Source organism: Loxodonta africana, chromosome 11 (genome assembly GCF_030014295.1).
Source record: "Loxodonta africana isolate mLoxAfr1 chromosome 11, mLoxAfr1.hap2, whole genome shotgun sequence".
NCBI classification, from domain to species: Eukaryota; Metazoa; Chordata; class Mammalia; order Proboscidea; family Elephantidae; genus Loxodonta; species Loxodonta africana.
Genome location: NC_087352.1, coordinates 47,781,074 through 47,795,436, shown reverse-complemented (window position 1 = coordinate 47,795,436; position 14,363 = coordinate 47,781,074).

Here is a 14,363-nt window from a genome sequence, read left to right as displayed (position 1 = left end):
CACTTTTGAACACTTTCAGGAGGTCTTTCGCAGCAGATTTGCCAAATGCAATACATTGTTTGATCCCTTGACTATTGCTTCCGTGGGTGTTGATTATGGATCCAAATAAAATTAAGTCCTTGACAACTTCAACCTTTTGTCCGTTTATCATGATGTTGCTTATTGGTCCAGTTGTGAGGATTTTTGTTTTCTTTATGTTGAGGTGTAATCTATACTGAAGGTTATAGATCAGACAATGTTCCACTGCTATTCATAAGGTTTTCACTGGCCAATTTTTTATAAGTAGATCATCAGATCACCATGGGTGACCCTGCTGGTATTCGAAATACTGGTGGCATAGCTTCTGGCATCACAGCAACATGCAAGCCACCACAGTACGAAAAACGGACAGATGAAAACATACGCTCAGCAAAATAAATCAATCACAAAAGGACAAATACTGTACGATCTTACTAATATGAAGTACCTAGAATGGGCAAATATATAGAGATCAGAGTTTACCAGTGGTTACCAGGAGTAGGAGGGAGGGGAAATGGGAGGAATTTTGTTTAGGAAGCATTGAGTTTTCGTTCATGGGGATGAAGAATTTGGCAAAGGATATCAGTGACGATTGTACAACATGACTGATGTAACTGATCTTGCTAAACTGCATACACGAAAAATGCTGTATTGGCATATGTGTTATCTAAATTTTTAAAACAATAAAAAATTTTTAATAGAAAAAAAGTGTGAACTCATGATTATATAATTTTCAGTAGAACTTAGATGCATTTAAACTACACCTTAACGTTGAGACCTCTGGTATGAGATTTTCAGGCTCTCAATGCAATTTGACTTTGGACTTACTCATTAAAATGGTCTGAATCTCAGTTTTCTCATCTGTAGGACGAGAAGGCTGGACTAAAGAGGATCAGTGGTCCCTTTCAGAGAAAATATTCTTCGAGCTATCTAGTTCATTTACCAGTGCGTTTGTCTGTATAACCAAGAAATCTGACAGCATCTCAGAGTTTCTTATAACAAGATTTGACTTAGAATTCAAGCAATTTGCCCAGGAAGGTTTTTACACAAAGCAGCAAAACATGCTCAAACTCAACAGAATGAAGCCTTCCATTCTCAATAAGTGAGTAGAGAGAAGAGGACTAATTGATTTGTCATTGGAAATGCAAGAGATTTAAGAAAATTATTCCAAAAAGGCTGGTTCCTTTAAGATTGAGCAGAGGAGGATTGCACATGTATTAATATCACTTAGTCACTAAATAAAACAAGAAACACCAGGTCATTATGATGGTTGCTCAGGTCTGATTTCTAAAACCATCAACCTACCAGTCAATCGAATGTATTGATGTATAAATATGTAATCAGGTTAAAGAAATAATTTCCAAAACATTTGTGGGAAAATGGTGAAAAAAATACGTTTCTCCTCAGAGTTATTTCTTATTGGTGCTTGTATATGCTGGGAGGTGAGGAGCCTCCTGAGGGGCCAAAACCAAACCAATTGTCTTTGAGCTGGTTCCAACTTATGGCAACCCCACGTGTTGCAGAGTAGAACTGCTCCATAGGGCTTTCAAGGCTGTGATCTTTCTGAAGCGGATCACTGGGACTTTCTTCTGAGGCATGTCTGGGTGGGTTAAAACTGCAAAACTTTCAGTTAGTAGTCGGGCGCTTGTTTGTGCCACCCAAGGGGCAAAGAGAGAGAAAAAATTCCCTGTGGTTGTGAACCAGCTAGGAGCAAGGCTGCCTCAAAGGCAGACTTTAATACTCTATTCTCTTGAGAAAAAAGAATGAAAAGAGCCTTTCAATCGGTTGAGGAAAAAGCCTCAGTTCATAGCCCTGCTGTGCTCACACCCCACCCTGAGTGTCAAGGCTGATTCCTTAGCACCGTCCACTACTGTCCATCCACACCACAAAAGGCCTCCTCCCCCACACCTCATTTCTTCAGGGTAGGGGTATCCAAGCTCACTATTTCAAGAGATTTGTGAACTCTGCTCAGGCTACATAGTGCTAGCTTTGTTTGCTTTAGAATGAAGACGTTGTCATGGAATTTCAATTCCCAATATATTTGTTTTTAAGTATCTTCCAAATCTACCACAAGAGAATTAAATTTTGTGTTCAATTTGTGTTTGCAACAATTTAAAAAGAAAATGCAATACAAATGGGCTGATCACAGGGAAACGACCTGCGGGAGGCACTATGAACCCTTTGTATGCATGTTCTGCCAGTCTACATTCCTGTCTCTTTTGGGCATTCCAGAAATATTTTATTTAGTTTAAAGTGAATGGAAAGATCCAGCATTTGGAAAGAATGGTTACTAGCCCTGTTTGTTCCAATAAACAACAAAAACTTCTTATTGCTCAATAAAAATCAAAACTGACAGCTTGTAAAAACCAGAAAACACGAAAGCTTGGACTGTATTCAAGGACCGACTGATATTTCCAGACTTAGGATGATCCCGAGGGAGAAGCCTATTTAGGTTTCCACAACGTCGAGTGTAAAATACTTCTCTGGAAAACCTGCTACAAACCGGCCAATTTTTTTTTCCAATTCTAATTCCAATTTGTATCTACTGAAAGGTTTTGGGCCTACGAACAGCATTAGCTGTGAAGTAAGCTTACACCGTTGTAAGTTCAAAGACTCATTCTAAATAATTCTATCATTAACGATGAGATCAGGTGAAATAGCAAGAATTTGAAATTAAATAGTGATTTCAATTCTCTTCACACTGGGTCTCGGGCATACTGTAAAGATCCACTTGATTTAAACAGACTTTAGCTATTTCTGTCCAGACAAAAAAAGAGAAGGAACTGAGCTAAGCGACTGACTGAATGATGCACCAAAAAACCCAAACCCATTGCTGTTGAGTCGATTCCGACTCATAGTGACCCTATAGGACAGAGTAGAACTGCCCCATAGAGTTTCTAAGTAGCGCCTGGTGGATTTGAATTGCCAACCTCTTGGTTAGCAGCCATAGCACTTAACCACTACGCCACCAAGGTTTCCCTGAATGATGCAAGCAAGGAGACTTTACCCTTATAAGGGGATGACAAGTTTCTCTGTGAGTGATAGTGGACTAGGCATATTGGGAGATGTGGATGATCAAGAGTTGTGGGTAACAACTAGGGCTTATGGTGGACAGAATTCCAAAATGCTCCCTCCCCCCAATTTTCTACCCTAAATCTCAGGACTGTGAATATGATGAGATATCATGCCTGTGATTATGTTACGTTATACGGCAAAAAGAAATTTTGCAGATGTAATTAAGGTTACTAATCAGTTAACTTTGAGTTAATCAAAAGAGAGATTATCTGGATTTGCCCAATCAAATCACGTGAGTTCTTTAAAAGCAGATGGCAGAGAGGAAATTCAGAGAGATTCAAAACAGTGGAAAGATTAGACATGCAGCTGCTGGAAGGTGGAGACCACGTACACAGAGAGGAGACCTTGGTCAACAGAATGGAGATGGGGGGTGGGGTTTAGTTCTACTATGAGGAACTGAATGCCAACATCTGCAAGAGCTTGAAAACAGATGCTTCCTCAGAGCCTCCAGGGTAGAGCCTGGTCTGATGTACACCTTGATTTTGACCTGGGGCCTAAGCAGAGAACGCAGTTGAGGCCACTCAGATTTCTGACCTACAAAACTGTATGGTAATAAAAGGGCGTTGTCTTTAGCCAGTAAATTTGTTGTGATTTGTTACAAAGCAATAGAAAACTTGCACAGGGATTTGTCAAATTTTGGGTGCAAGACTTAAAATTTGGCCATGTGTACAGCTGGTAACCAAAAGGTTGGCAGTTTGAATGTGCTAGGTGCTCCTTGGAAACTCTATGGGGCAGTTCTACTCTGTCCCACAGGGTTGCTATGAGTCGGAATCGACTCAACGGCACTGGGTTTGGTTTGGTTTATTATACATTACCCAAAACACGGGTCTTTGTTATGTAAAATCTATCTATATATAAATTCAAACCACACATTTATTATCCATTATTTATTTTTGTGTTTGCTTGAGAGAGTACTTTAATGCAAATCAAAAAGAGCATCTTAAATTGTGGCTAGGGGACTATCTGCACTAGCATCACCCAGGGAACTTACTAGAATGCAGGTTTATGTCACACAACAGACCTATTGTATCAAACTCCATGGGGTGCGGGGGGCCCAGGAGTCTGCATCATTAAAAAAATCCCCAGGATTCTTAAGCACTGGCATTCAGTAACTGATGTAGGAGCCTTGCTCTCCAGCAATCCTGCCTTCCCCCAAAGCAGTCTCTTGTTCTTCAGTATCGGGGTGGGTAGGCATCCACATGCATTTGAAAACTCTCTCTAGCCTTTCCCTCCCTCCTTCCCTCCACACTCCTCCCACAGAGGGAAGAGGCATGGTTATGGTGCATAGAACTACAGCACAGTACTGGGGTCCAGATGAGTGAGTCGTTGAGTATGGACTCTAGAGTCAGAACGTCTGGCTTTGAATCTTGGGCAAGTTACTCAAACACTCTGTGCCTCGATTTTTCCATCTGTAAAATGGGGATGATAAGATTACCTGCCTTTCAGGGCTGTTGTAAGGGTTAACCGAGTAAATACAACTAAAGTTCTTACAAGTGCCTGACACATAGGAAGCCTGCATGAGTATGAGCATCATTCCCAACACTGTTCTCTTGGGCTACTACCCAAATACATTTTCTCTCTTCCAGTGAGACACTGAATAAATTATTCCAGGTGCGTGCCTAGAGTCAGAGTTGAATCACAAATTTCTAATTAACTTATATGACAATAAACTAACCTGCTGAATTGAATATCACATTGATTTTATTTATTTATTTATTTTGTTATTGTAACTAAATGCAATTGTATGGGGCATCATTACCAATAAAACAATACTGTTCTTGAAATTGTGCCATAGCTCTGTCGTGCGCCCGAACAAATTAGCTAGGGTTTTATTTGATGGGCAGAGATGTTTGTTTGTTCTTCTGAAGAGAAATCTGAACACTCACCGAGCTTTTACCAATAAATAATGGATTTATTTTAACATGATAATGTTACCATACATAATTCCTTTGGATAATCCTGTTTTTCATTGTAATACCATCAGTGAGAGATCAGGTTCTTCGGGTTTTGTTTGTTTGCTTTTCCCATGACACAAGGAGGAAATAGTTCCAAGGAGGAAATTATATCTAAATAAATGTGGCAATTAGCTTAGGAACTTGTTGCTCTTGGTGACAACATTATTACAAGTATACTCACTTGTGTTTCTTTGCTGTTTTCTGTCCTCTGTTCATTCACTTATTCAAAGATGTGTGTTTATAATTTACTATGTGCCAGGTGTTAGGCAGTAATGGCAGTCAAGTCTGTACCCTCAAAGGAGACTAAAAATATGGCACCAGGCAATGTTTTGTTCTGTTATACGTAAGGTCACCATGTGTCGCAGCCAAAAAAAAAAAATAGTGCTATCTAAAAACAGCAGCAATAACATTTGTTGCAAGTTTTCAAGTACAGGCACTATGCTAGGCACTTAACAGGAGTTGTCTCGTCTACTCCTCACAACCTGAGGAGGTGTATAGCTCCATTTTACAGATGAGAAAATTGAGACCCCAAGGTTAAGTAACATACCCAAGGTCACACAGCTACAAACAAACAGAGCTGAGTTTCAAATCCGACTTTAAGCCCGCGTTCCTAACCACTATACTTGTCATCTCTCTATTTCTTTTTTTTCTATTACTCCTCAGTACCAAAACTTTTATTCTTGTTAGGTGGATGTCTCTGCTCCACACACAAAAATTCCCTGCCTTTGCCTTTTCCAGACGGCCAGAGCCCAAATGGGAACAAACCTTAAATGTCCAACCCAAGCCCCTCTTCTCGATATGGATTATTGGCTTCCTAACCCATCTCACTTCCTCAGCCCTTAAGACTACATCATATCTCCCAGGTATCAAGCTATTTTATATGTTCATTTGATGTGCCAAACTGGGTCATAAATTCCAAATTAGATGATAAAGTTCCTCAGAGACCTGTATTTTCTTTTGACTCATCTTAGACACAGAATTTAGGCATAGAGTTGGGTGCTAGATAAATTGTAAGAGTCCTGTCCATTGCTAAATTGTTTCTATGATCCTCAAAACCTTAATAGATTCATAGAAAGAAAAGGTAGGTGACCTATTTAAGAATCAGAAATAGAATGCACTCACTTGGCTTACTCCCTTTCGCCTTCCGTTAATCACTGCCATTGTCAGAGTACTACCTACATCCTAAAACTGTAGACTTGGCATGACTGGTTTTGTAATGACCACAGAACAGTGCTTTATATAATGTAACTAGGCTTGTATCTCTACCTTAATCCTTAGGACAAGGCCAAAGCTAGAAGTCACTGGAGCACCAACTTAGACTAAAACTGAAGGACAAAACCTGAAGAGTTCTGTCATTGGCCATCTCCTGCTCTGAAAACCCACAGATCTTTGTATTACTCCTTTATTACTTAACACTTACCATCTTGAGATGTTAATTTTTCATAATTGTGCATTATACAAGCTCCTAAGCAGTGAGATGGCCTAGCTCAGTGACTTGGAACAAGTGCTCTGTAAGTGACTATTAACTGGTCCTGGATTTACTAATGGGATTGTTGCTGGGACCTCTGGTATGAAAGCTGCTAGGGTTTCCCAAGGTGTTGATAGCCCCTGGCTCCTCAATTCAGTTCAGGGCAGCCAGGAAGTCTTTCTCACTTTTGGGTGTTTTGGCTGAACTCTTGACTTTGGTTCTCCACCTCCCCCATTGTTTCCCTTTTAGAGTATCAAATGTTGTGATTTTGTAGTCATACCATAGAATTGCCTTGCTAGCTCATGGGAGGAGAAGAGCCTTGAGAGAGAGAGTCTATGAGATTTCATGGGATTCCATTCATTCTTGAATCTTAACTTCAGCTTGCATAGCTTGTATTTCTTTTCCTTTGGGGGAAGAGCAAGGGGAACAAGCTAAAAGATTAGCTACTACTCTGAGGGAGCTAGAGTGTTGGCTTGCAGATGAAAGCAGGCGTCTTGGAGATTCCCTCCTTAGGTTACCATGGGAGCCATTTTCCACTGGGCAACCAAATGAGAGCTAAAAGCTTGTCATTTGCTGACATTCCTCCTGCCTCTCACCTCTGCCAAGGCCGTCCTGTGTCACATGCAGACTGCTTCAGGGATGACGTAAAATCAATACCCTCACACTTGACTTTATCCTTCACTCTCCCATAAGAAGATAAAGCATTTCTCTATGCCACTGAGAAAGGCATCACAATAATTTTTCTTTCCTCATTTGCCACCTAGATAATATAGTATTCATGTCCATTCTTGAGCAGGAGGACTCCAAGTTATCCCATAGGAGGGTTAGAATTTCTGAACATATGGATTAATGTTGCAAAATGCTGTTAGTCTGTGATATAAATGTTTACATTGTCCATGCGAAAGCTGGACAATGAATAAGGAAGACTGAAGAAGAATTGACACCTTTGAATTATGGTGTTGGTGAAGAATATTGAATATACCACGGACTGCCAAAAGAATGAACAAATCTGTCTTGGAAGAAATGCAGAGAGAATGCTCCTTAGAAGCAAGAATGGCGAGACTACCTCTCACGTACTTTGGGCATGTTGTCAGGAGGGATCATGAAGAAGTCCCTGAAGAAGGACATCATGCTTGGTAGAGTAGAGGGACAGCAAAAAAAAGGAAGATCTTCAACAAGATGAATTGACACAGTGGCTGCAAAAATGGGTTCAAACATAACGATTGTGAGGATGGAGCATGGCGCAGGACTGGGCAGTGTTTCGTTCTGTTGTACATGGAGTTGCTATGTGTCGGAAGTGGCTTGATGGCACCTAACAACAACAACAGACCCTCATCCCTCTTCATGGCTTTATTTTTTTTAAATATTTTTTATTTTTTTGTTGCTGTTGTTGAGAGTGTACACAGCAGAACATACACCAGTTCAATAGTTTCTACATGTACATTTCAGTGACATTGATTACATTCTTCGAGTTGTACAACTATTCTCACCCTCCTTGTCTGAGTTGTTCCTCCTCCATTAACATAAACTCACTGCTCCTAAAGTTCCTGTCTAATCTTTCGAGTTACTGTTATCAGATTGATCGCATATAGATAGTTCTTAAAAGTGCAAAATGCTCAAGGCAGACATTCTTTTCTACTTAAACTAAACAATTATTTGGCTTTAAGAAGGCTTCAGGGAATGTTTTTGGTTTAAGGTTTAAAGATTATCTCAGAGCAGTGGTTTCAGGGGTTCATCCAGCTTCCATAGCTCCAGGAAGTCTCCAGTCCATGAAAATATGAAATTCTGTGCTACATTTTCTCCCTTTTGATAAGGATTCTTCCGTAGAATCTTCCATTAAAACATTCAGTAAAGCTGAAGTGGCAAAAGTTCAGTGATATATATATTTACAACAACAACAACAAACAGAGAAGCTGCTGAGGCTGCTTATGTACAACTGAACACCTCATGGGACTTGGTTTCTTGGTTTGGAGGTATAGGGTTGTAGTTTCATGGGACATTTCAATTAATTGGTCTAATATTGTGTTTAGTGCTTCTGTTCTATCTCCACATCCTTTGTATAGTGCCTCAAAAGATTGCAAATGTCCATCCAAGGTACAACAATTTTTATCTATTTGTCTGGAGCAACAGAGGAAGGAAGAGAGTCAGAAATAGGTTGAAGAAATGGAATGTGTGGCTAATTGCCTCCATGAACAACTGCCTCCTTTGCCATGAGACCAGAAGAATTGGATGGTGCCTGGATATCGTGGCCTTAATTTATTATGGAAGAACATTCCCTATTTCCTCATTCTAGTTTTTCATAGATATGGGTTTCTTGAACAGCCTTGAACCGCTTCTTTTCTTTTTTTTTTTGCAAATTGTTTTGTGATATCGGTTGCAATTCCTGTAATGTGTCAGCAGCACTCTCCCCCTTTCCCTTTTTACCCTGGCTTCTGTGTGTCCAGTTTTCCTGTCCCTTCCTACCTTCCTATCTTTGCTTTTGAGCAGGTGTTGCCCATTTGGTCTCATATACTCGATTAAACTAAGAAGCACATTCCTCACGTGTGTTGTTTTTTCCATAGGCCTGTTTGATCTTTGGCTGAAAGGTGGGCTTCAAGGGTGGCTTCAGTTCTGAGTTAGCAGGGTGTCCCAGGGTCATAATATCGGAGATTCCTCCAGTCTCTGTCAGACCAGTACATATGGTCTTTTTGTGTGTGTGTGAGTTTCAATTTCGTTCTGCAATTTTTCTCCCGCTCTGTCCTGGGCCCTCTATTGTGATCCCTGTCAGAGTGGTCAGCAGTGTTAGCCGGGCACCATCTAGTTTTTCTCGGCTCAGGCTGGTGGAGGCTGTGGTTCGTGTGGTCTTCTAGTCCTTTGGACTAATATTTTCCTTGTGTTTTTGGTTTTCTTCATTCTCCTTTGCTCCAAATATGATGGGACCAATAAATGATCTTAGATGGCCGCTCGCAAACTTTTAAGATGCTATTCACCAAAGTAGGATGTTCCACATTTTCTTTATGAACTATGTTATGCCAATTGACCTAGATAGCCCCTGAGACCATGGTCCTCAGCCCTCAGCCCCAGTAACTTGGTTGCTCAAGGTGTTTGGATGTGTCTTTGAAGATTCTGTTGCCTTGGTCAAGTGCTGCCTTCCCCTATATTGTATGTTGTCTTTCCCTTCACCAAAGTTAACTTGACTACTATTTAGTGATTTCCCCTTCCCACCCCTCCCCTCCCTCATAACTATCAAAGACTTTTTTTCTTTGCGTAAACCTTTTCTTCGGTTTTTATAATAGTGGTCTCATACAATGTTTATCCTTTTGTGATTAACTTATTTCACTCAGCATATCGCTCTCCATATTCATCCATGCTGTGAGATTTTTCTCCAATTCATCATTTTCTATCATTGTGTAGTATTCCACTGTGTGTAAGTACCATAATTTGTTTATCTGTTGATGGGCACTGAGGTTGTTCCCATCTTTTTGCCTTTGCCAATAATGCTTCAGTGAACATGTGTGTGCATATGTATATTCATGTGACAGCTCTTATTTCTCCATGTTATATTCCTAGGAGTGGAATTAGTGGATCATATGGTATTTCGATTTCCAGCTTCTTAAGTAGGTACCATATCATTTTCCATAGTGGTTGTACCATTTTACATTTCCCCCAGCAGTACATAAGCATTCTAATCTTCCTGCAACCTCTTCAACATTTGTTATTTCCTGTTTTTTTTTTTTTTTTCTCTTTTTGATTAGTACCAGTAATGTCAGGGTGAGATGGTATCTCATTGTAGTTTTGATTTGTCATGTGTCTGTTTGATTTCTCATGTGTCTGTTAGCCACCTGAATATCTTCTTTGGTGAAGTGTCTGTTCATATCCTTTGGCCATTTTTTAACTGGATTATTTGTCTTTTTGTTGTAGAGGTGTTGGACTTTCCTACAGATTTTAAAGATTAGACCTTCGTTAGATATGTCATAGCCAAAATTTTTTTCCCATGATTTGCATTTCTCTAATGGCTAATGATCGCAAGCTTTTCCTCATGTGTCTGTTAGCTACCTGAATGTCTTCTGTGGTGAAGTGTCTGTTCATACCCTTTGTTCATTATTTAATTGGATTTTTTGTTGTTGAGGTGTTGAAGTATTTTGTAGATTTTAAAGATTAGACCCTTGTCGGATATGTCATAGCCAAAATTTTCTCCCGGCCTGTAGGTTCTCTTTTTACCCTTTTGGTGAAGCCTTTTAATAAGCATAAATGTTTAATTTTTAGGATCTCCCAGTTACCTAGTTTATCTTCTGGTGTTCGTGCATTATTAGTTATGGTTTATGTTGAATTTATGCCATATATTAGGGCCCCTAGCATTCTCCCTATTTTTTCTTCCATGATTTTTATTGTTTTAAGTTTTATATTTAGGTCTTTAATCCATTTTGAGTTAGTGTTTGTGTATGGTGTGAGGCATGGGTCCTGTTTCATTTTTTACAGATGGACTTCTAGTTTTGTTAGCACCATTTGTTAAAAAGACTGTCTTTCCCCCCATTTAATGGGCTTTGGTCCTTTGAACCTCTTCTTGACCACTTATTTCCTCATTTGGAAATTATGGATGAAGGCCGCTTTAACCCCTGGCCTTAGTTATCAACTCTTTTCAGTCATCTCCAATACCTTCCTGAGGGTTTTTCTTGAATTTCTGCATTAGTGATTATCATTTCCTGAGAAGAACAGTGTTTTTTATGTGTCTCTGGGGTTCTTTTCCTCTATAATCTATTTTTTAAAGTTGTTGCCCTCAGGAGCTCTCAGGAATTTTAATAGTGTGGCCTCATACTCAAGTGGTCAGACAGGATATTGGGTCACACTCTTAATCATCAGCAAAATAAAAACCTGTTGAAGCTTTAATGGAGACCACCAACTCTGTTCCCCTTGCCAGGAAAGAGATACCCACCTAGGGAAACCAAACAAGTAGAGTTAGCCAGCAGGCCATCGATGAGAGACAGTTTGAAATTTTAAATAAGAAAAAAAAAAAAAAAAAAAGGACTCACTCTTCTCATAACTGGCCTAAAGTGACCTCTGAAAATGGTTCACTACTCACTTGATCCAGAAAATCGCATAAAATCATGCAAATCAAGATGTTCAAATCTTCAGGTTCATTTTAAGAACACCCATGAAACTTAGCAGGACATGAAGGGTATGCATACCCAAAAAGCCAGCCATCAAATATCTAAAAGATGTTGCTTTACAGAAGCAATGTATGCTATTCTGTTGTTGATATATCAAACAGTGGGGCTGGACACACGGTTGATAGCCCAAAAGGAGTGCTGGATTTTTGGTGAGCATGCTTAAGAATGCAGAGAGTAATGCTGGACTAAGGGTTTAGATGTAGACCCTCTGATCATTGAGCACATCCACTTGAACAAAGCCCTCAAGGTGCCCTACCGTACTTACAGAGTTCCCCCCTCCCTGTCTCCACCTCTTTCCTTTTTGTGGGCATTGGTAGATATTGTATCCGTTAGTCATCTGTTCTGGGAGTCAGCTGGCCTGTGATTCAGCCCCCTCCAACGTGGCCACACTGAATGAGTGTTGTTACCACAGGACACCAATAATGGATCTGGAATTGGAAAAATGCTCTTATTTAATTGAATATCAAGGATAGCTTATTCAAACTTTCCATTTTAGCTACAAGTGATATAACAAGATAATTGTTCTTCCTGGGGTTTCTGAATACATAAAGTATGTAGAAAGGGATTCTAAACTTTAGAACTCCGAATTATCTCAAAGGCCACAAACGGCTCAAAGCAAAATAAATGTTCATTCATTTTAAGAAATAAATGTGTATCTTGGAGGTCAACTTAGTCGACTGGCATAACATAGTGCATTAAGATAATGTTCTGCATCCTAGTTTGGTGTCGTCTTAAAAGTTTGCGAGCGGCCACCTAGGATACAACTAACAGTTCCATCTAGGAGACTGTTTGTTTCTACTCGTATAGAGCAAAAGAAAATGAGGGCATCAAAGGCTCAGAGAAGAAACTAGTCCACAGGACTAATAGCCCACGTGAGCCACGGCCTCTTCTAACCTGAGACCGGAAAAACTAGACGGTGCCCAGCTACCATTACCGACCAATCTGACCAAGGACACAATAGGTCCCAGATAAAATGGGAGAAAAACGTAGAACAAAATCCAAATTCCTAAAAAAAGGGCAGAACTACTGCACTGATAGAGACTAAAGGAACCCTCAAGACTATCACCCCAAGATACTCTTTGAACTTAGAACTGAAGCTATTTCTGGAGGCCATCTTTCAGCCAAATAATAGATTGACTTATAAAATAAACAATATCACCCATGAGTAATATGTTCTCTTAAATAATCAACTATATGAGACCAAACAATGAACACTTATCCAAAAGCAAAGATGACAAGGCAAGGAGTGGGAGGGAAGCTAGATCAATGGAAACAGAACAAACAGAATGTGAAAATTGTAACCAATGTCTCAGAATAATTTGTATAAAATGGTTAAAAGGGAACCTAAATTTGCTATGTAAACTTTCACCTAAAACACAATTAATTTGCTATGTAAACTTTCACCTAAAACACAATAAAATATTATTTAGAAAATAAAAAGGAAATGTATGCTGCCTGGCACTTTTAAGGGACCCAGGAAATCAAACAACCTTTGTGTCACCATTTTCGAAGGATTTGAGTCAGAGTAATAAAGCTCAGCTGCTAACCAAAAAGGTCAGCAGTGTGAATCCACCAGCCACTCCTTGGAAACCCTATGGGGCAGTTCTACTCTGTCCTGTAGGATTACTATGAGTTGGGATAGACTCGACAGCAACAGTTTTTTTTTTTTTTTAATGATGTCTGGGAATCTGATGGACTTGTGACTCAGAGTCTAGGAGACCCAGAGACCCTGAGTGAGGGTGTGTTTTCTTGACTTGGAAGGAAACCGCTAACTCAGGTGGTCAGGAAGACTGAGGCAAACTCACCCCGCTTGTTCACATTGCTCAGCTGGATTGGAAGAAAGGACCTAGGTCAGTAACATTCTGGGCTTTGCTTAACTAATTAAGTTCTCCTGTGCTGTTCATTTATTCACTGATTCATTCATTAAACATCCACATCATTCATTTTGAACATCTTTTCCTCTACTGCTTATGTGCTGTATAAACGAGTTACTTATCCAAGTTACTATGCCTCAGTTTCCTCATCTACAAAACCAGGATAATACTATTTCCTTCTAGGTAGTTGTAAGCTTTATATGAGTTAACGTATGTAAAATGCTTAGCATAATGATCTGGTCCCTAGGGAGCACTCAATCGTTAGCTCTTCTTATCATTTTTACTGTGTGCCAGGCATGGCAGTATCCAATGGTCCAACATGCTTTATTAACATGAATTAATATTAATTCAGTCTGAATAAGCCTGGGAATGTCACTACCCTCTGCCCTTGTAATTACTTCTCCATATATTAGTGTTGGAAACCCTGGTGGCATAGTGGTTAAGTGCTACAGCTGCTAACCAAAAGGTCGGCAGTTCGAATCTGCCAGGGGCTCCTTGGAAACTCTATGGGGCAGTTCTACTCTGTCCTATAGGGTTGCTATGAGTTGGAATCGACTTGATGGCAGTTTTGGTTTGGTTTTGGTTTATATTAGAATTTCAGGGCTAGAATAAATCATAGAGGTCATCTGGTGTGAACCCTTTATTTTATTGATGAGAATACTAAGACCCTGTGACAGAAAGTGACTTCTACACAGTTAGTAGAAGGAGACCCAGGACCGGAAGTCTTGTCTCCCAGCTCCCAGCTCAGTGGTTCATCAGTTCCCTGTGCTGCCTCAATTACTGCATCTGCTCTGGTGGTTATTTCAGTGAGTACTTCAGTTGGGAT